The 22801-nt window shown below is 41.8% G+C and overlaps 4 non-coding genes across 4 annotated transcripts; all 4 read right to left on the reverse strand.

Annotated features, from left to right (window-relative positions):
* Nucleotides 1-5827: 5827 nt before the first annotated feature.
* Nucleotides 5828-5899, reverse strand: TRNAP-UGG (transfer RNA proline (anticodon UGG)). The gene has a single exon. It is a non-coding gene; the product is annotated as a tRNA-Pro (tRNA).
* Nucleotides 5900-8228: 2329 nt separating this feature from the next.
* TRNAP-UGG (transfer RNA proline (anticodon UGG)) lies at nt 8229-8300 on the reverse strand. Its single transcript has one exon. It is a non-coding gene; the product is annotated as a tRNA-Pro (tRNA).
* A 9473-nt stretch (nt 8301-17773) lies between these two features.
* TRNAP-UGG (transfer RNA proline (anticodon UGG)) lies at nt 17774-17845 on the reverse strand. The gene has a single exon. It is a non-coding gene; the product is annotated as a tRNA-Pro (tRNA).
* Nucleotides 17846-20179: 2334 nt separating this feature from the next.
* TRNAP-UGG (transfer RNA proline (anticodon UGG)) lies at nt 20180-20251 on the reverse strand. The gene has a single exon. It is a non-coding gene; the product is annotated as a tRNA-Pro (tRNA).
* Nucleotides 20252-22801: the final 2550 nt, after the last annotated feature.

Raw genomic sequence — 22801 nt, forward strand, 5'->3', positions numbered from 1 at the left:
TTTTTATAAAAGTCATCGGTTTCTTTGTTACTGTGTACTTTCAAAGCATGGGGCTTTCACACATCAGGTAAACCTGATTACCACTACACAACAAAAGCAGATGCAGCTTTCTTATCTATGTCGTGATAGAACAGTTGTGAATTGAGTAGAAGAAGGGCCCTGATGTGATACTTATTACATGCAGCCTGTAAGATAGTCAAACATGCAGGCTAGGAAGGAAGATGCAAATATCAATGTTTTAGAAAAACACCTAAAGGCGAGTGATATGCTTTCATTCATGCATGGCTAGGAAAAATCGCCATACTGTTGCAAACATTCTTACACCACCAACTGGAAATAAATGATTCTGACATTAAACGTAAAGGTGACAATGCATTTGTATCATCACCTTGAGAAGGATCATCTTGGAATTGAGCCGAGGGCCTCTGCACTCAAAGCCAGAAACACTCCACTAAAATAAGATTCCTGTTGGTGCCAACAATTCTCCATGTTAATGCTTGTTCTAGGTGAGCAGTGAACCGATTGCAGGGCTCTTTTGAAAGCAAGGTCTGAGAACCAACAGATACATCCACACGCCGATTACTTTAGTGTTTTGAGAGAATTCCCTTTCTTGGAACGAGATTGCATGAAATAATCTTCAGGGCTTGGACAATTCCATGGCAAAACGGCACCTATCAACATTGTAGCCAACACAATATAACAACTGTTTCTGCCCGGTTTCGAACCGGGGACCTTTCGCGTGTGAGGCAAACGTGATAACCACTACACTACAGAAACAGATACCTACAGTTGATTTTTCTGTAATGAAACTGCTCCGAACTGGCTATTCCATGGGCCTCTGGCTTTAGATTTCTTTCATGCAACCTGCCCGACATCCCTAGCTGAACGCTCGTACATGCCATGCAAGACCAGATGTTTGGTATTAGCTCAGACTGGGCAGGGCTGAAGCATGAGACTCTAGCAAAGAATTATCCACTACTGCAAAGAAAAAATTGATGTTGGTTTTGAAACGCAAACTTCAAAACAACTTGAAAAGAGTACCAAGAAAAGGGCTCGTCCGGGATTTGAACCCGGGACCTCCCGCACCCAAAGCGAGAATCATACCCCTAGACCAACGAGCCCTCAAAATCCTCTTACCTCTCAAAAGCTAATACCGGCTCTAAGCCCGCAATGAAGATCATGCTGGTATCTTTATGATGCTTGGTCTGTGAATACGCATGAAAGTCAGTCTCAACTTACCCTTTCTCAAACGATAGCACTATCATTTACAAGTGTCTCCTTTTATTCCGTCCCAGCTTTGGACACGTCTTACAGGAAGTCAGCCCTTATTTATATATTTCTTCAGTGGCTGAAGCTTAATGAGAAAGAGTAACAAGTTGTTCATAACAACATAAGAAACACATTGTGCATTTTCTCTTAAATACTCCTTCACTTTGTGCCAAAAGAAATACCAAGGTGAATACCTAGGCCACAGATTCAAGCTAAAGATCTTCCTGCTGAATGCAAGGCGCAATAAAAACTGCATATCGCTGGACTAAAGCATTCCTTGCATAGCCTCTAACATCATAACATAACTGAGCTGCTAGCAGCAAGCTAACCAATACCTTTCTGAAATGAGAATGACATGTGCTTATCTGCTCAATCAGTGCTCAATCAGGCTCGATTTAGAAAAGGTGGAAAGGGTCCAAGTGGATGCCCCTTCCTTTTTAGGGTGGGTCCTGCTGACTATCATAGGATTGCTTGTAAAAGTGGCCAGGGTCAGAGGAAAAGCTGCCAACACTTCTTAGCGTTCTCTATAGATGCAGCCATTTTCTGTGACTGTAATTTCGGCCTTTTCCCAGAAGTCTCTATTCTGCCTATGCAAATTAACAAAAGCAGTGCTTATTCCTCACTTGCTCAAATGTCCTTCCTGTCCAGAAAGCTCTGATTAAGCATGCTTATTTTCTTTTTCTGGGATATTTTAAATTGTTTCGCTGTCCAGTCTGTGGCAGTAGAAAGCTGCTTATGATGCCAGGTTTTGATGAATCCCCAAGGTACAAGTACAGAGGAATATATCGGTCTGTAGGATATGGAACTTTTAGCTAACACATCACAATATGTGATGCTTGCCAAGAAAACACTACATTCTGGAGCGCTGATGATCAGAACATTCTGCTCCTGAAGGATAGAAAAGACAGCTTGATTGAAATAAAGTCTGTTTATATTGACGCTCTCTCTCTCCCTATATATACATACATGCATACACACACACACACAGGTATGTCATGCATTTCTTCAGATTTGTTTCAACCATTTACCATTTATTGGAGAATCCCTACTTTTCAAGTGACTGCAAATGAAGTCATCTCTGGCACTTTTTGTGCAAAGTAAGAGACACACATGACACCTTTTTATAAAAGTCATCGGTTTCTGTGTTACTGTGTACTTTCAAAGCATGGGGCTTTCACACGTCAGGTAAACCTGATTACCACTACACAACAAAAGCAGATGCAGCTTTCTTATCTATGTCGTGATAGAACAGTTGTGAATTGAGTAGAAGAAGGGCCCTGATGTGATACTTATTACATGCAGCCTGTAAGATAGTCAAACATGCAGGCTAGGAAGGCAGATGCAAATATCAATGTATTAGAAAAACACCTAAAGGCGAGTGATATGCTTTCATTCATGCATGGCTAGGAAAAATCGCCATACTGTTGCAAACATTCTTACACCACCAACTGGAAATAAATGATTCTGACATTAAACGTAAAGGTGACAATGCATTTGTATCATCACCCTGAGAAGGATCATCTTGGAATTGAGCCGAGGGCCTCTGCACTCAAAGCCAGAAACACTCCACTAAAATAAGATTCCTGTTGGTGCCAACAATTCTCCATGTTAATGCTTGTTCTAGGTGAGCAGTGAACCGATTGCAGGGCTCTTTTGAAAGCAAGGTCTGAGAACCAACAGATACATCCACACGCCGATTTCTTTAGTGTTTTGAGAGAATTCCCTTTCTTGGAACGAGATTGCATGAAATAATCTTCAGGGCTTGGACAATTCCATGGCAAAACGGCACCTATCAACATTGTAGCCAACACAATATAACAACTGTTTCTGCCCGGTTTCGAACCGGGGACCTTTCGAGTGTGAGGCGAACGTGATAACCACTACACTACAGAAACAGATACCTACAGTTGATTTTTCTGTAATGAAACTGCTCCGAACTGGCTATTCCATGGGCCTCTGGCTTTAGATTTCTTTCATGCAACCTGCCCGACATCCCTAGCTGAACGCTCGTACATGCCATGCAAGACCAGATGTTTGGTATTAGCTCAGACTGGGCAGGGCTGAAGCATGAGACTCTAGCAAAGAATTATCCACTACTGCAAAGAAAAAATTGATGTTGGTTTTGAAACGCAAACTTCAAAACAACTTGAAAAGAGTACCAAGAAAAGGGCTCGTCCGGGATTTGAACCTCGGACCTCTCGCACCCAAAGCGAGAATCATACCCCTAGACCAACGAGCCCTCAAAATCCTCTTACCTCTCAAAAGCTAATACCGGCTCTAAGCCCGCAATGAAGATCATGCTGGTATCTTTATGATGCTTGGTCTGTGAATACGCATGAAAGTCAGTCTCAACTTACCCTTTCTCAAACGATAGCACTATCATTTACAAGTGTCTCCTTTTATTCCGTCCCAGCTTTGGACACGTCTTACAGGAAGTCAGCCCTTATTTATATATTTCTGCAGTGGCTGAAGCTTAATGAGAAAGAGTAACAAGTTGTTCATAACAACATAAGAAACACATTGTGCATTTTCTCTCAAATACTCCTTCACTTTGTGCCAAAAAAAATACCAAGGTGAATACCTAGGCCACAGATTCAAGCTAAAGATCTTCCTGCTGAATGCAAGGCGCAATAAAAACTGCATATCGCTGGACTAAAGCATTCCTTGCATAGCCTCTAACATCATAACATAACTGAGCTGCTAGCAGCAAGCTAACCAATACCTTTCTGAAATGAGAATGACATGTGCTTATCGGCTCGATCAGGGCTCGATCAGGCGAGATTTAGAAAAGGTGGAAAGGGTCCAAGTGGATGCCCCTTCCTTTTTAGGGTGGGTCCTGCTGACTATCATAGGATTGCTTGTAAAAGTGGCCAGGGTCAGAGGAAAAGCTGCCAACACTTCTTAGCGTTCTCTATAGATGCAGCCATTTTCTGTGACTGTAATTTCGGCCTTTTCCCAGAAGTCTCTATTCTGCCTATGCAAATTAACAAAAGCAGTGCTTATTCCTCACTTGCTCAAATGTCCTTCCTGTCCAGAAAGCTCTGATTAAGCATGCTTATTTTCTTTTTCTGGGATATTTTAAATTGTTTCGCTGTCCAGTCTGTGGCAGTAGAAAGCTGCTTATGATGCCAGGTTTTGATGAATCCCCAAGGTACAAGTACAGAGGAATATATCAGTCTCTAGGATATGGAACTTTTAGCTAAAACATCACAATATGTGATGCTTGCCAAGAAAACACTACATTCTGGAGCGCTGATGATCAGAACATTCTGCTCCTGAAGGATAGAAAAGACAGCTTGATTGAAATAAAGTCTGTTTATATTGACGCTCTCTCTCTCCCTATATATACATACATGCGTACACACACACACACACACAGGTATGTCATGCATTTCTTCAGATTTGTTTCAACCATTTACCATTTATTGGAGAATCCCTACTTTTCAAGTGACTGCAAATGAAGTCATCTCTGGCACTTTTTGTGCAAAGTAAGAGACACACATGATACCTTTTTATAAAAGTCATCGGTTTCTTTGTTACTGTGTACTTTCAAAGCATGGGGCTTTCACACGTCAGGTAAACCTGATTACCACTACACAACAAAAGCAGATGCAGCTTTCTTATCTATGTCGTGATAGAACAGTTGTGAATTGAGTAGAAGAAGGGCCCTGATGTGATACTTATTACATGCAGCCTGTAAGATAGTCAAACATGCAGGCTAGGAAGGAAGATGCAAATATCAATGTATTAGAAAAACACCTAAAGGCGAGTGATATGCTTTCATTCATGCATGGCTAGGAAAAATCGCCATACTGTTGCAAACATTCTTACACCACCAACTGGAAATAAATGATTCTGACATTAAACGTAAAGGTGACAATGCATTTGTATCATCACCTTGAGAAGGATCATCTTGGAATTGAGCCGAGGGCCTCTGCACTCAAAGCCAGAAACACTCCACTAAAATAAGATTCCTGTTGGTGCCAACAATTCTCCATGTTAATGCTTGTTCTAGGTGAGCAGTGAACCGATTGCAGGGCTCTTTTGAAAGCAAGGTCTGAGAACCAACAGATACATCCACACGCCGATTACTTTAGTGTTTTGAGAGAATTCCCTTTCTTGGAACGAGATTGCATGAAATAATCTTCAGGGCTTGGACAATTCCATGGCAAAACGGCACCTATCAACATTGTAGCCAACACAATATAACAACTGTTTCTGCCCGGTTTCGAACCGGGGACCTTTCGCGTGTGAGGCAAACGTGATAACCACTACACTACAGAAACAGATACCTACAGTTGATTTTTCTGTAATGAAACTGCTCCGAACTGGCTATTCCATGGGCCTCTGGCTTTAGATTTCTTTCATGCAACCTGCCCGACATCCCTAGCTGAACGCTCGTACATGCCATGCAAGACCAGATGTTTGGTATTAGCTCAGACTGGGCAGGGCTGAAGCATGAGACTCTAGCAAAGAATTATCCACTACTGCAAAGAAAAAATTGATGTTGGTTTTGAAACGCAAACTTCAAAACAACTTGAAAAGAGTACCAAGAAAAGGGCTCGTCCGGGATTTGAACCCGGGACCTCTCGCACCCAAAGCGAGAATCATACCCCTAGACCAACGAGCCCTCAAAATCCTCTTACCTCTCAAAAGCTAATACCGGCTCTAAGCCCGCAATGAAGATCATGCTGGTATCTTTATGATGCTTGGTCTGTGAATACGCATGAAAGTCAGTCTCAACTTACCCTTTCTCAAACGATAGCACTATCATTTACAAGTGTCTCCTTTTATTCCGTCCCAGCTTTGGACACGTCTTACAGGAAGTCAGCCCTTATTTATATATTTCTTCAGTGGCTGAAGCTTAATGAGAAAGAGTAACAAGTTGTTCATAACAACATAAGAAACACATTGTGCATTTTCTCTTAAATACTCCTTCACTTTGTGCCAAAAGAAATACCAAGGTGAATACCTAGGCCACAGATTCAAGCTAAAGATCTTCCTGCTGAATGCAAGGCGCAATAAAAACTGCATATCGCTGGACTAAAGCATTCCTTGCATAGCCTCTAACATCATAACATAACTGAGCTGCTAGCAGCAAGCTAACCAATACCTTTCTGAAATGAGAATGACATGTGCTTATCTGCTCAATCAGTGCTCAATCAGGCTCGATCAGGCGAGATTTAGAAAAGGTGGAAAGGGTCCAAGTGGATGCCCCTTCCTTTTTAGGGTGGGTCCTGCTGACTATCATAGGATTGCTTGTAAAAGTGGCCAGGGTCAGAGGAAAAGCTGCCAACACTTCTTAGCGTTCTCTATAGATGCAGCCATTTTCTGTGACTGTAATTTCGGCCTTTTCCCAGAAGTCTCTATTCTGCCTATGCAAATTAACAAAAGCAGTGCTCATTCCTCACTTGCTCAAATGTCCTTCCTGTCCAGAAAGCTCTGATTAAGCATGCTTATTTTCTTTTTCTGGGATATTTTAAATTGTTTCGCTGTCCAGTCTGTGGCAGTAGAAAGCTGCTTATGATGCCAGGTTTTGATGAATCCCCAAGGTACAAGTACAGAGGAATATATCAGTCTCTAGGATATGGAACTTTTAGCTAAAACATCACAATATGTGATGCTTGCCAAGAAAACACTACATTCTGGAGCGCTGATGATCAGAACATTCTGCTCCTGAAGGATAGAAAAGACAGCTTGATTGAAATAAAGTCTGTTTATATTGACGCTCTCTCTCTCCCTATATATACATACATGCGTACACACACACACACACACAGGTATGTCATGCATTTCTTCAGATTTGTTTCAACCATTTACCATTTATTGGAGAATCCCTACTTTTCAAGTGACTGCAAATGAAGTCATCTCTGGCACTTTTTGTGCAAAGTAAGAGACACACATGACACCTTTTTATAAAAGTCATCGGTTTCTTTGTTACTGTGTACTTTCAAAGCATGGGGCTTTCACACGTCAGGTAAACCTGATTACCACTACACAACAAAAGCAGATGCAGCTTTCTTATCTATGTCGTGATAGAACAGTTGTGAATTGAGTAGAAGAAGGGCCCTGATGTGATACTTATTACATGCAGCCTGTAAGATAGTCAAACATGCAGGCTAGGAAGGAAGATGCAAATATCAATGTATTAGAAAAACACCTAAAGGCGAGTGATATGCTTTCATTCATGCATGGCTAGGAAAAATCGCCATACTGTTGCAAACATTCTTACACCACCAACTGGAAATAAATGATTCTGACATTAAACGTAAAGGTGACAATGCATTTGTATCATCACCTTGAGAAGGATCATCTTGGAATTGAGCCGAGGGCCTCTGCACTCAAAGCCAGAAACACTCCACTAAAATAAGATTCCTGTTGGTGCCAACAATTCTCCATGTTAATGCTTGTTCTAGGTGAGCAGTGAACCGATTGCAGGGCTCTTTTGAAAGCAAGGTCTGAGAACCAACAGATACATCCACACGCCGATTACTTTAGTGTTTTGAGAGAATTCCCTTTCTTGGAACGAGATTGCATGAAATAATCTTCAGGGCTTGGACAATTCCATGGCAAAACGGCACCTATCAACATTGTAGCCAACACAATATAACAACTGTTTCTGCCCGGTTTCGAACCGGGGACCTTTCGCGTGTGAGGCAAACGTGATAACCACTACACTACAGAAACAGATACCTACAGTTGATTTTTCTGTAATGAAACTGCTCCGAACTGGCTATTCCATGGGCCTCTGGCTTTAGATTTCTTTCATGCAACCTGCCCGACATCCCTAGCTGAACGCTCGTACATGCCATGCAAGACCAGATGTTTGGTATTAGCTCAGACTGGGCAGGGCTGAAGCATGAGACTCTAGCAAAGAATTATCCACTACTGCAAAGAAAAAATTGATGTTGGTTTTGAAACGCAAACTTCAAAACAACTTGAAAAGAGTACCAAGAAAAGGGCTCGTCCGGGATTTGAACCCGGGACCTCTCGCACCCAAAGCGAGAATCATACCCCTAGACCAACGAGCCCTCAAAATCCTCTTACCTCTCAAAAGCTAATACCGGCTCTAAGCCCGCAATGAAGATCATGCTGGTATCTTTATGATGCTTGGTCTGTGAATACGCATGAAAGTCAGTCTCAACTTACCCTTTCTCAAACGATAGCACTATCATTTACAAGTGTCTCCTTTTATTCCGTCCCAGCTTTGGACACGTCTTACAGGAAGTCAGCCCTTATTTATATATTTCTTCAGTGGCTGAAGCTTAATGAGAAAGAGTAACAAGTTGTTCACAACAACATAAGAAACACATTGTGCATTTTCTCTTAAATACTCCTTCACTTTGTGCCAAAAGAAATACCAAGGTGAATACCTAGGCCACAGATTCAAGCTAAAGATCTTCCTGCTGAATGCAAGGCGCAATAAAAACTGCATATCGCTGGACTAAAGCATTCCTTGCATAGCCTCTAACATCATAACATAACTGAGCTGCTAGCAGCAAGCTAACCAATACCTTTCTGAAATGAGAATGACATGTGCTTATCTGCTCAATCAGTGCTCAATCAGGCTCGATTTAGAAAAGGTGGAAAGGGTCCAAGTGGATGCCCCTTCCTTTTTAGGGTGGGTCCTGCTGACTATCATAGGATTGCTTGTAAAAGTGGCCAGGGTCAGAGGAAAAGCTGCCAACACTTCTTAGCGTTCTCTATAGATGCAGCCATTTTCTGTGACTGTAATTTCGGCCTTTTCCCAGAAGTCTCTATTCTGCCTATGCAAATTAACAAAAGCAGTGCTTATTCCTCACTTGCTCAAATGTCCTTCCTGTCCAGAAAGCTCTGATTAAGCATGCTTATTTTCTTTTTCTGGGATATTTTAAATTGTTTCGCTGTCCAGTCTGTGGCAGTAGAAAGCTGCTTATGATGCCAGGTTTTGATGAATCCCCAAGGTACAAGTACAGAGGAATATATCGGTCTGTAGGATATGGAACTTTTAGCTAACACATCACAATATGTGATGCTTGCCAAGAAAACACTACATTCTGGAGCGCTGATGATCAGAACATTCTGCTCCTGAAGGATAGAAAAGACAGCTTGATTGAAATAAAGTCTGTTTATATTGACGCTCTCTCTCTCCCTATATATACATACATGCATACACACACACACACAGGTATGTCATGCATTTCTTCAGATTTGTTTCAACCATTTACCATTTATTGGAGAATCCCTACTTTTCAAGTGACTGCAAATGAAGTCATCTCTGGCACTTTTTGTGCAAAGTAAGAGACACACATGACACCTTTTTATAAAAGTCATCGGTTTCTTTGTTACTGTGTACTTTCAAAGCATGGGGCTTTCACACGTCAGGTAAACCTGATTACCACTACACAACAAAAGCAGATGCAGCTTTCTTATCTATGTCGTGATAGAACAGTTGTGAATTGAGTAGAAGAAGGGCCCTGATGTGATACTTATTACATGCAGCCTGTAAGATAGTCAAACATGCAGGCTAGGAAGGCAGATGCAAATATCAATGTATTAGAAAAACACCTAAAGGCGAGTGATATGCTTTCATTCATGCATGGCTAGGAAAAATCGCCATACTGTTGCAAACATTCTTACACCACCAACTGGAAATAAATGATTCTGACATTAAACGTAAAGGTGACAATGCATTTGTATCATCACCCTGAGAAGGATCATCTTGGAATTGAGCCGAGGGCCTCTGCACTCAAAGCCAGAAACACTCCACTAAAATAAGATTCCTGTTGGTGCCAACAATTCTCCATGTTAATGCTTGTTCTAGGTGAGCAGTGAACCGATTGCAGGGCTCTTTTGAAAGCAAGGTCTGAGAACCAACAGATACATCCACACGCCGATTTCTTTAGTGTTTTGAGAGAATTCCCTTTCTTGGAACGAGATTGCATGAAATAATCTTCAGGGCTTGGACAATTCCATGGCAAAACGGCACATATCAACATTGTAGCCAACACAATATAACAACTGTTTCTGCCCGGTTTCGAACCGGGGACCTTTCGAGTGTGAGGCGAACGTGATAACCACTACACTACAGAAACAGATACCTACAGTTGATTTTTCTGTAATGAAACTGCTCCGAACTGGCTATTCCATGGGCCTCTGGCTTTAGATTTCTTTCATGCAACCTGCCCGACATCCCTAGCTGAACGCTCGTACATGCCATGCAAGACCAGATGTTTGGTATTAGCTCAGACTGGGCAGGGCTGAAGCATGAGACTCTAGCAAAGAATTATCCACTACTGCAAAGAAAAAATTGATGTTGGTTTTGAAACGCAAACTTCAAAACAACTTGAAAAGAGTACCAAGAAAAGGGCTCGTCCGGGATTTGAACCTGGGACCTCTCGCACCCAAAGCGAGAATCATACCCCTAGACCAACGAGCCCTCAAAATCCTCTTACCTCTCAAAAGCTAATACCGGCTCTAAGCCCGCAATGAAGATCATGCTGGTATCTTTATGATGCTTGGTCTGTGAATACGCATGAAAGTCAGTCTCAACTTACCCTTTCTCAAACGATAGCACTATCATTTACAAGTGTCTCCTTTTATTCCGTCCCAGCTTTGGACACGTCTTACAGGAAGTCAGCCCTTATTTATATATTTCTGCAGTGGCTGAAGCTTAATGAGAAAGAGTAACAAGTTGTTCATAACAACATAAGAAACACATTGTGCATTTTCTCTCAAATACTCCTTCACTTTGTGCCAAAAAAAATACCAAGGTGAATACCTAGGCCACAGATTCAAGCTAAAGATCTTCCTGCTGAATGCAAGGCGCAATAAAAACTGCATATCGCTGGACTAAAGCATTCCTTGCATAGCCTCTAACATCATAACATAACTGAGCTGCTAGCAGCAAGCTAACCAATACCTTTCTGAAATGAGAATGACATGTGCTTATCGGCTCGATCAGGCGAGATTTAGAAAAGGTGGAAAGGGTCCAAGTGGATGCCCCTTCCTTTTTAGGGTGGGTCCTGCTGACTATCATAGGATTGCTTGTAAAAGTGGCCAGGGTCAGAGGAAAAGCTGCCAACACTTCTTAGCGTTCTCTATAGATGCAGCCATTTTCTGTGACTGTAATTTCGGCCTTTTCCCAGAAGTCTCTATTCTGCCTATGCAAATTAACAAAAGCAGTGCTTATTCCTCACTTGCTCAAATGTCCTTCCTGTCCAGAAAGCTCTGATTAAGCATGCTTATTTTCTTTTTCTGGGATATTTTAAATTGTTTCGCTGTCCAGTCTGTGGCAGTAGAAAGCTGCTTATGATGCCAGGTTTTGATGAATCCCCAAGGTACAAGTACAGAGGAATATATCAGTCTCTAGGATATGGAACTTTTAGCTAAAACATCACAATATGTGATGCTTGCCAAGAAAACACTACATTCTGGAGCGCTGATGATCAGAACATTCTGCTCCTGAAGGATAGAAAAGACAGCTTGATTGAAATAAAGTCTGTTTATATTGACGCTCTCTCTCTCCCTATATATACATACATGCGTACACACACACACACACACAGGTATGTCATGCATTTCTTCAGATTTGTTTCAACCATTTACCATTTATTGGAGAATCCCTACTTTTCAAGTGACTGCAAATGAAGTCATCTCTGGCACTTTTTGTGCAAAGTAAGAGACACACATGACACCTTTTTATAAAAGTCATCGGTTTCTTTGTTACTGTGTACTTTCAAAGCATGGGGCTTTCACACGTCAGGTAAACCTGATTACCACTACACAACAAAAGCAGATGCAGCTTTCTTATCTATGTCGTGATAGAACAGTTGTGAATTGAGTAGAAGAAGGGCCCTGATGTGATACTTATTACATGCAGCCTGTAAGATAGTCAAACATGCAGGCTAGGAAGGAAGATGCAAATATCAATGTTTTAGAAAAACACCTAAAGGCGAGTGATATGCTTTCATTCATGCATGGCTAGGAAAAATCGCCATACTGTTGCAAACATTCTTACACCACCAACTGGAAATAAATGATTCTGACATTAAACGTAAAGGTGACAATGCATTTGTATCATCACCTTGAGAAGGATCATCTTGGAATTGAGCCGAGGGCCTCTGCACTCAAAGCCAGAAACACTCCACTAAAATAAGATTCCTGTTGGTGCCAACAATTCTCCATGTTAATGCTTGTTCTAGGTGAGCAGTGAACCGATTGCAGGGCTCTTTTGAAAGCAAGGTCTGAGAACCAACAGATACATCCACACGCCGATTACTTTAGTGTTTTGAGAGAATTCCCTTTCTTGGAACGAGATTGCATGAAATAATCTTCAGGGCTTGGACAATTCCATGGCAAAACGGCACCTATCAACATTGTAGCCAACACAATATAACAACTGTTTCTGCCCGGTTTCGAACCGGGGACCTTTCGCGTGTGAGGCAAACGTGATAACCACTACACTACAGAAACAGATACCTACAGTTGATTTTTCTGTAATGAAACTGCTCCGAACTGGCTATTCCATGGGCCTCTGGCTTTAGATTTCTTTCATGCAACCTGCCCGACATCCCTAGCTGAACGCTCGTACATGCCATGCAAGACCAGATGTTTGGTATTAGCTCAGACTGGGCAGGGCTGAAGCATGAGACTCTAGCAAAGAATTATCCACTACTGCAAAGAAAAAATTGATGTTGGTTTTGAAACGCAAACTTCAAAACAACTTGAAAAGAGTACCAAGAAAAGGGCTCGTCCGGGATTTGAACCCGGGACCTCCCGCACCCAAAGCGAGAATCATACCCCTAGACCAACAAGCCCTCAAAATCCTCTTACCTCTCAAAAGCTAATACCGGCTCTAAGCCCGCAATGAAGATCATGCTGGTATCTTTATGATGCTTGGTCTGTGAATACGCATGAAAGTCAGTCTCAACTTACCCTTTCTCAAACGATAGCACTATCATTTACAAGTGTCTCCTTTTATTCCGTCCCAGCTTTGGACACGTCTTACAGGAAGTCAGCCCTTATTTATATATTTCTTCAGTGGCTGAAGCTTAATGAGAAAGAGTAACAAGTTGTTCATAACAACATAAGAAACACATTGTGCATTTTCTCTTAAATACTCCTTCACTTTGTGCCAAAAGAAATACCAAGGTGAATACCTAGGCCACAGATTCAAGCTAAAGATCTTCCTGCTGAATGCAAGGCGCAATAAAAACTGCATATCGCTGGACTAAAGCATTCCTTGCATAGCCTCTAACATCATAACATAACTGAGCTGCTAGCAGCAAGCTAACCAATACCTTTCTGAAATGAGAATGACATGTGCTTATCTGCTCAATCAGTGCTCAATCAGGCTCGATTTAGAAAAGGTGGAAAGGGTCCAAGTGGATGCCCCTTCCTTTTTAGGGTGGGTCCTGCTGACTATCATAGGATTGCTTGTAAAAGTGGCCAGGGTCAGAGGAAAAGCTGCCAACACTTCTTAGCGTTCTCTATAGATGCAGCCATTTTCTGTGACTGTAATTTCGGCCTTTTCCCAGAAGTCTCTATTCTGCCTATGCAAATTAACAAAAGCAGTGCTTATTCCTCACTTGCTCAAATGTCCTTCCTGTCCAGAAAGCTCTGATTAAGCATGCTTATTTTCTTTTTCTGGGATATTTTAAATTGTTTCGCTGTCCAGTCTGTGGCAGTAGAAAGCTGCTTATGATGCCAGGTTTTGATGAATCCCCAAGGTACAAGTACAGAGGAATATATCGGTCTGTAGGATATGGAACTTTTAGCTAACACATCACAATATGTGATGCTTGCCAAGAAAACACTACATTCTGGAGCGCTGATGATCAGAACATTCTGCTCCTGAAGGATAGAAAAGACAGCTTGATTGAAATAAAGTCTGTTTATATTGACGCTCTCTCTCTCCCTATATATACATACATGCATACACACACACACACAGGTATGTCATGCATTTCTTCAGATTTGTTTCAACCATTTACCATTTATTGGAGAATCCCTACTTTTCAAGTGACTGCAAATGAAGTCATCTCTGGCACTTTTTGTGCAAAGTAAGAGACACACATGACACCTTTTTATAAAAGTCATCGGTTTCTGTGTTACTGTGTACTTTCAAAGCATGGGGCTTTCACACGTCAGGTAAACCTGATTACCACTACACAACAAAAGCAGATGCAGCTTTCTTATCTATGTCGTGATAGAACAGTTGTGAATTGAGTAGAAGAAGGGCCCTGATGTGATACTTATTACATGCAGCCTGTAAGATAGTCAAACATGCAGGCTAGGAAGGCAGATGCAAATATCAATGTATTAGAAAAACACCTAAAGGCGAGTGATATGCTTTCATTCATGCATGGCTAGGAAAAATCGCCATACTGTTGCAAACATTCTTACACCACCAACTGGAAATAAATGATTCTGACATTAAACGTAAAGGTGACAATGCATTTGTATCATCACCCTGAGAAGGATCATCTTGGAATTGAGCCGAGGGCCTCTGCACTCAAAGCCAGAAACACTCCACTAAAATAAGATTCCTGTTGGTGCCAACAATTCTCCATGTTAATGCTTGTTCTAGGTGAGCAGTGAACCGATTGCAGGGCTCTTTTGAAAGCAAGGTCTGAGAACCAACAGATACATCCACACGCCGATTTCTTTAGTGTTTTGAGAGAATTCCCTTTCTTGGAACGAGATTGCATGAAATAATCTTCAGGGCTTGGACAATTCCATGGCAAAACGGCACCTATCAACATTGTAGCCAACACAATATAACAACTGTTTCTGCCCGGTTTCGAACCGGGGACCTTTCGAGTGTGAGGCGAACGTGATAACCACTACACTACAGAAACAGATACCTACAGTTGATTTTTCTGTAATGAAACTGCTCCGAACTGGCTATTCCATGGGCCTCTGGCTTTAGATTTCTTTCATGCAACCTGCCCGACATCCCTAGCTGAACGCTCGTACATGCCATGCAAGACCAGATGTTTGGTATTAGCTCAGACTGGGCAGGGCTGAAGCATGAGACTCTAGCAAAGAATTATCCACTACTGCAAAGAAAAAATTGATGTTGGTTTTGAAACGCAAACTTCAAAACAACTTGAAAAGAGTACCAAGAAAAGGGCTCGTCCGGGATTTGAACCTGGGACCTCTCGCACCCAAAGCGAGAATCATACCCCTAGACCAACGAGCCCTCAAAATCCTCTTACCTCTCAAAAGCTAATACCGGCTCTAAGCCCGCAATGAAGATCATGCTGGTATCTTTATGATGCTTGGTCTGTGAATACGCATGAAAGTCAGTCTCAACTTACCCTTTCTCAAACGATAGCACTATCATTTACAAGTGTCTCCTTTTATTCCGTCCCAGCTTTGGACACGTCTTACAGGAAGTCAGCCCTTATTTATATATTTCTGCAGTGGCTGAAGCTTAATGAGAAAGAGTAACAAGTTGTTCATAACAACATAAGAAACACATTGTGCATTTTCTCTCAAATACTCCTTCACTTTGTGCCAAAAAAAATACCAAGGTGAATACCTAGGCCACAGATTCAAGCTAAAGATCTTCCTGCTGAATGCAAGGCGCAATAAAAACTGCATATCGCTGGACTAAAGCATTCCTTGCATAGCCTCTAACATCATAACATAACTGAGCTGCTAGCAGCAAGCTAACCAATACCTTTCTGAAATGAGAATGACATGTGCTTATCGGCTCGATCAGGGCTCGATCAGGCGAGATTTAGAAAAGGTGGAAAGGGTCCAAGTGGATGCCCCTTCCTTTTTAGGGTGGGTCCTGCTGACTATCATAGGATTGCTTGTAAAAGTGGCCAGGGTCAGAGGAAAAGCTGCCAACACTTCTTAGCGTTCTCTATAGATGCAGCCATTTTCTGTGACTGTAATTTCGGCCTTTTCCCAGAAGTCTCTATTCTGCCTATGCAAATTAACAAAAGCAGTGCTTATTCCTCACTTGCTCAAATGTCCTTCCTGTCCAGAAAGCTCTGATTAAGCATGCTTATTTTCTTTTTCTGGGATATTTTAAATTGTTTCGCTGTCCAGTCTGTGGCAGTAGAAAGCTGCTTATGATGCCAGGTTTTGATGAATCCCCAAGGTACAAGTACAGAGGAATATATCAGTCTCTAGGATATGGAACTTTTAGCTAAAACATCACAATATGTGATGCTTGCCAAGAAAACACTACATTCTGGAGCGCTGATGATCAGAACATTCTGCTCCTGAAGGATAGAAAAGACAGCTTGATTGAAATAAAGTCTGTTTATATTGACGCTCTCTCTCTCCCTATATATACATACATGCGTACACACACACACACACACAGGTATGTCATGCATTTCTTCAGATTTGTTTCAACCATTTACCATTTATTGGAGAATCCCTACTTTTCAAGTGACTGCAAATGAAGTCATCTCTGGCACTTTTTGTGCAAAGTAAGAGACACACATGACACCTTTTTATAAAAGTCATCGGTTTCTTTGTTACTGTGTACTTTCAAAGCATGGGGCTTTCACACGTCAGGTAAACCTGATTACCACTACACAACAAAAGCAGATGCAGCTTTCTTATCTATGTCGTGATAGAACAGTTGTGAATTGAGTAGAAGAAGGGCCCTGATGTGATACTTATTACATGCAGCCTGTAAGATAGTCAAACATGCAGGCTAGGAAGGAAGATGCAAATATCAATGTATTAGAAAAACACCTAAAGGCGAGTGATATGCTTTCATTCATGCATGGCTAGGAAAAATCGCCATACTGTTGCAAACATTCTTACACCACCAACTGGAAATAAATGATTCTGACATTAAACGTAAAGGTGACAATGCATTTGTATCATCACCTTGAGAAGGATCATCTTGGAATTGAGCCGAGGGCCTCTGCACTCAAAGCCAGAAACACTCCACTAAAATAAGATTCCTGTTGGTGCCAACAATTCTCCATGTTAATGCTTGTTCTAGGTGAGCAGTGAACCGATTGCAGGGCTCTTTTGAAAGCAAGGTCTGAGAACCAACAGATACATCCACACGCCGATTACTTTAGTGTTTTGAGAGAATTCCCTTTCTTGGAACGAGATTGCATGAAATAATCTTCAGGGCTTGGACAATTCCATGGCAAAACGGCACCTATCAACATTGTAGCCAACACAATATAACAACTGTTTCTGCCCGGTTTCGAACCGGGGACCTTTCGCGTGTGAGGCAAACGTGATAACCACTACACTACAGAAACAGATACCTACAGTTGATTTTTCTGTAATGAAACTGCTCCGAACTGGCTATTCCATGGGCCTCTGGCTTTAGATTTCTTTCATGCAACCTGCCCGACATCCCTAGCTGAACGCTCGTACATGCCATGCAAGACCAGATGTTTGGTATTAGCTCAGACTGGGCAGGGCTGAAGCATGAGACTCTAGCAAAGAATTATCCACTACTGCAAAGAAAAAATTGATGTTGGTTTTGAAACGCAAACTTCAAAACAACTTGAAAAGAGTACCAAGAAAAGGGCTCGTCCGGGATTTGAACCCGGGACCTCTCGCACCCAAAGCGAGAATCATACCCCTAGACCAACGAGCCCTCAAAATCCTCTTACCTCTCAAAAGCTAATACCGGCTCTAAGCCCGCAATGAAGATCATGCTGGTATCTTTATGATGCTTGGTCTGTGAATACGCATGAAAGTCAGTCTCAACTTACCCTTTCTCAAACGATAGCACTATCATTTACAAGTGTCTCCTTTTATTCCGTCCCAGCTTTGGACACGTCTTACAGGAAGTCAGCCCTTATTTATATATTTCTTCAGTGGCTGAAGCTTAATGAGAAAGAGTAACAAGTTGTTCATAACAACATAAGAAACACATTGTGCATTTTCTCTTAAATACTCCTTCACTTTGTGCCAAAAGAAATACCAAGGTGAATACCTAGGCCACAGATTCAAGCTAAAGATCTTCCTGCTGAATGCAAGGCGCAATAAAAACTGCATATCGCTGGACTAAAGCATTCCTTGCATAGCCTCTAACATCATATCATAACATAACTGAGCTGCTAGCAGCAAGCTAACCAATACCTTTCTGAAATGAGAATGACATGTGCTTATCTGCTCAATCAGTGCTCAATCAGGCTCGATCAGGCGAGATTTAGAAAAGGTGGAAAGGGTCCAAGTGGATGCCCCTTCCTTTTTAGGGTGGGTCCTGCTGACTATCATAGGATTGCTTGTAAAAGTGGCCAGGGTCAGAGGAAAAGCTGCCAACACTTCTTAGCGTTCTCTATAGATGCAGCCATTTTCTGTGACTGTAATTTCGGCCTTTTCCCAGAAGTCTCTATTCTGCCTATGCAAATTAACAAAAGCAGTGCTCATTCCTCACTTGCTCAAATGTCCTTCCTGTCCAGAAAGCTCTGATTAAGCATGCTTATTTTCTTTTTCTGGGATATTTTAAATTGTTTCGCTGTCCAGTCTGTGGCAGTAGAAAGCTGCTTATGATGCCAGGTTTTGATGAATCCCCAAGGTACAAGTACAGAGGAATATATCAGTCTCTAGGATATGGAACTTTTAGCTAAAACATCACAATATGTGATGCTTGCCAAGAAAACACTACATTCTGGAGCGCTGATGATCAGAACATTCTGCTCCTGAAGGATAGAAAAGACAGCTTGATTGAAATAAAGTCTGTTTATATTGACGCTCTCTCTCTCCCTATATATACATACATGCGTACACACACACACACACACAGGTATGTCATGCATTTCTTCAGATTTGTTTCAACCATTTACCATTTATTGGAGAATCCCTACTTTTCAAGTGACTGCAAATGAAGTCATCTCTGGCACTTTTTGTGCAAAGTAAGAGACACACATGACACCTTTTTATAAAAGTCATCGGTTTCTTTGTTACTGTGTACTTTCAAAGCATGGGGCTTTCACACGTCAGGTAAACCTGATTACCACTACACAACAAAAGCAGATGCAGCTTTCTTATCTATGTCGTGATAGAACAGTTGTGAATTGAGTAGAAGAAGGGCCCTGATGTGATACTTATTACATGCAGCCTGTAAGATAGTCAAACATGCAGGCTAGGAAGGAAGATGCAAATATCAATGTATTAGAAAAACACCTAAAGGCGAGTGATATGCTTTCATTCATGCATGGCTAGGAAAAATCGCCATACTGTTGCAAACATTCTTACACCACCAACTGGAAATAAATGATTCTGACATTAAACGTAAAGGTGACAATGCATTTGTATCATCACCTTGAGAAGGATCATCTTGGAATTGAGCCGAGGGCCTCTGCACTCAAAGCCAGAAACACTCCACTAAAATAAGATTCCTGTTGGTGCCAACAATTCTCCATGTTAATGCTTGTTCTAGGTGAGCAGTGAACCGATTGCAGGGCTCTTTTGAAAGCAAGGTCTGAGAACCAACAGATACATCCACACGCCGATTACTTTAGTGTTTTGAGAGAATTCCCTTTCTTGGAACGAGATTGCATGAAATAATCTTCAGGGCTTGGACAATTCCATGGCAAAACGGCACCTATCAACATTGTAGCCAACACAATATAACAACTGTTTCTGCCCGGTTTCGAACCGGGGACCTTTCGCGTGTGAGGCAAACGTGATAACCACTACACTACAGAAACAGATACCTACAGTTGATTTTTCTGTAATGAAACTGCTCCGAACTGGCTATTCCATGGGCCTCTGGCTTTAGATTTCTTTCATGCAACCTGCCCGACATCCCTAGCTGAACGCTCGTACATGCCATGCAAGACCAGATGTTTGGTATTAGCTCAGACTGGGCAGGGCTGAAGCATGAGACTCTAGCAAAGAATTATCCACTACTGCAAAGAAAAAATTGATGTTGGTTTTGAAACGCAAACTTCAAAACAACTTGAAAAGAGTACCAAGAAAAGGGCTCGTCCGGGATTTGAACCCGGGACCTCTCGCACCCAAAGCGAGAATCATACCCCTAGACCAACGAGCCCTCAAAATCCTCTTACCTCTCAAAAGCTAATACCGGCTCTAAGCCCGCAATGAAGATCATGCTGGTATCTTTATGATGCTTGGTCTGTGAATACGCATGAAAGTCAGTCTCAACTTACCCTTTCTCAAACGATAGCACTATCATTTACAAGTGTCTCCTTTTATTCCGTCCCAGCTTTGGACACGTCTTACAGGAAGTCAGCCCTTATTTATATATTTCTTCAGTGGCTGAAGCTTAATGAGAAAGAGTAACAAGTTGTTCACAACAACATAAGAAACACATTGTGCATTTTCTCTTAAATACTCCTTCACTTTGTGCCAAAAGAAATACCAAGGTGAATACCTAGGCCACAGATTCAAGCTAAAGATCTTCCTGCTGAATGCAAGGCGCAATAAAAACTGCATATCGCTGGACTAAAGCATTCCTTGCATAGCCTCTAACATCATAACATAACTGAGCTGCTAGCAGCAAGCTAACCAATACCTTTCTGAAATGAGAATGACATGTGCTTATCTGCTCAATCAGTGCTCAATCAGGCTCGATTTAGAAAAGGTGGAAAGGGTCCAAGTGGATGCCCCTTCCTTTTTAGGGTGGGTCCTGCTGACTATCATAGGATTGCTTGTAAAAGTGGCCAGGGTCAGAGGAAAAGCTGCCAACACTTCTTAGCGTTCTCTATAGATGCAGCCATTTTCTGTGACTGTAATTTCGGCCTTTTCCCAGAAGTCTCTATTCTGCCTATGCAAATTAACAAAAGCAGTGCTTATTCCTCACTTGCTCAAATGTCCTTCCTGTCCAGAAAGCTCTGATTAAGCATGCTTATTTTCTTTTTCTGGGATATTTTAAATTGTTTCGCTGTCCAGTCTGTGGCAGTAGAAAGCTGCTTATGATGCCAGGTTTTGATGAATCCCCAAGGTACAAGTACAGAGGAATATATCGGTCTGTAGGATATGGAACTTTTAGCTAACACATCACAATATGTGATGCTTGCCAAGAAAACACTACATTCTGGAGCGCTGATGATCAGAACATTCTGCTCCTGAAGGATAGAAAAGACAGCTTGATTGAAATAAAGTCTGTTTATATTGACGCTCTCTCTCTCCCTATATATACATACATGCATACACACACACACACAGGTATGTCATGCATTTCTTCAGATTTGTTTCAACCATTTACCATTTATTGGAGAATCCCTACTTTTCAAGTGACTGCAAATGAAGTCATCTCTGGCACTTTTTGTGCAAAGTAAGAGACACACATGACACCTTTTTATAAAAGTCATCGGTTTCTTTGTTACTGTGTACTTTCAAAGCATGGGGCTTTCACACGTCAGGTAAACCTGATTACCACTACACAACAAAAGCAGATGCAGCTTTCTTATCTATGTCGTGATAGAACAGTTGTGAATTGAGTAGAAGAAGGGCCCTGATGTGATACTTATTACATGCAGCCTGTAAGATAGTCAAACATGCAGGCTAGGAAGGCAGATGCAAATATCAATGTATTAGAAAAACACCTAAAGGCGAGTGATATGCTTTCATTCATGCATGGCTAGGAAAAATCGCCATACTGTTGCAAACATTCTTACACCACCAACTGGAAATAAATGATTCTGACATTAAACGTAAAGGTGACAATGCATTTGTATCATCACCCTGAGAAGGATCATCTTGGAATTGAGCCGAGGGCCTCTGCACTCAAAGCCAGAAACACTCCACTAAAATAAGATTCCTGTTGGTGCCAACAATTCTCCATGTTAATGCTTGTTCTAGGTGAGCAGTGAACCGATTGCAGGGCTCTTTTGAAAGCAAGGTCTGAGAACCAACAGATACATCCACACGCCGATTTCTTTAGTGTTTTGAGAGAATTCCCTTTCTTGGAACGAGATTGCATGAAATAATCTTCAGGGCTTGGACAATTCCATGGCAAAACGGCACATATCAACATTGTAGCCAACACAATATAACAACTGTTTCTGCCCGGTTTCGAACCGGGGACCTTTCGAGTGTGAGGCGAACGTGATAACCACTACACTACAGAAACAGATACCTACAGTTGATTTTTCTGTAATGAAACTGCTCCGAACTGGCTATTCCATGGGCCTCTGGCTTTAGATTTCTTTCATGCAACCTGCCCGACATCCCTAGCTGAACGCTCGTACATGCCATGCAAGACCAGATGTTTGGTATTAGCTCAGACTGGGCAGGGCTGAAGCATGAGACTCTAGCAAAGAATTATCCACTACTGCAAAGAAAAAATTGATGTTGGTTTTGAAACGCAAACTTCAAAACAACTTGAAAAGAGTACCAAGAAAAGGGCTCGTCCGGGATTTGAACCTGGGACCTCTCGCACCCAAAGCGAGAATCATACCCCTAGACCAACGAGCCCTCAAAATCCTCTTACCTCTCAAAAGCTAATACCGGCTCTAAGCCCGCAATGAAGATCATGCTGGTATCTTTATGATGCTTGGTCTGTGAATACGCATGAAAGTCAGTCTCAACTTACCCTTTCTCAAACGATAGCACTATCATTTACAAGTGTCTCCTTTTA

The sequence above is a fragment of the Triturus cristatus genome, chromosome 8 (assembly GCF_964204655.1).
Source record: "Triturus cristatus chromosome 8, aTriCri1.1, whole genome shotgun sequence".
In the NCBI taxonomy this organism is placed as follows: Eukaryota; Metazoa; Chordata; class Amphibia; order Caudata; family Salamandridae; genus Triturus; species Triturus cristatus.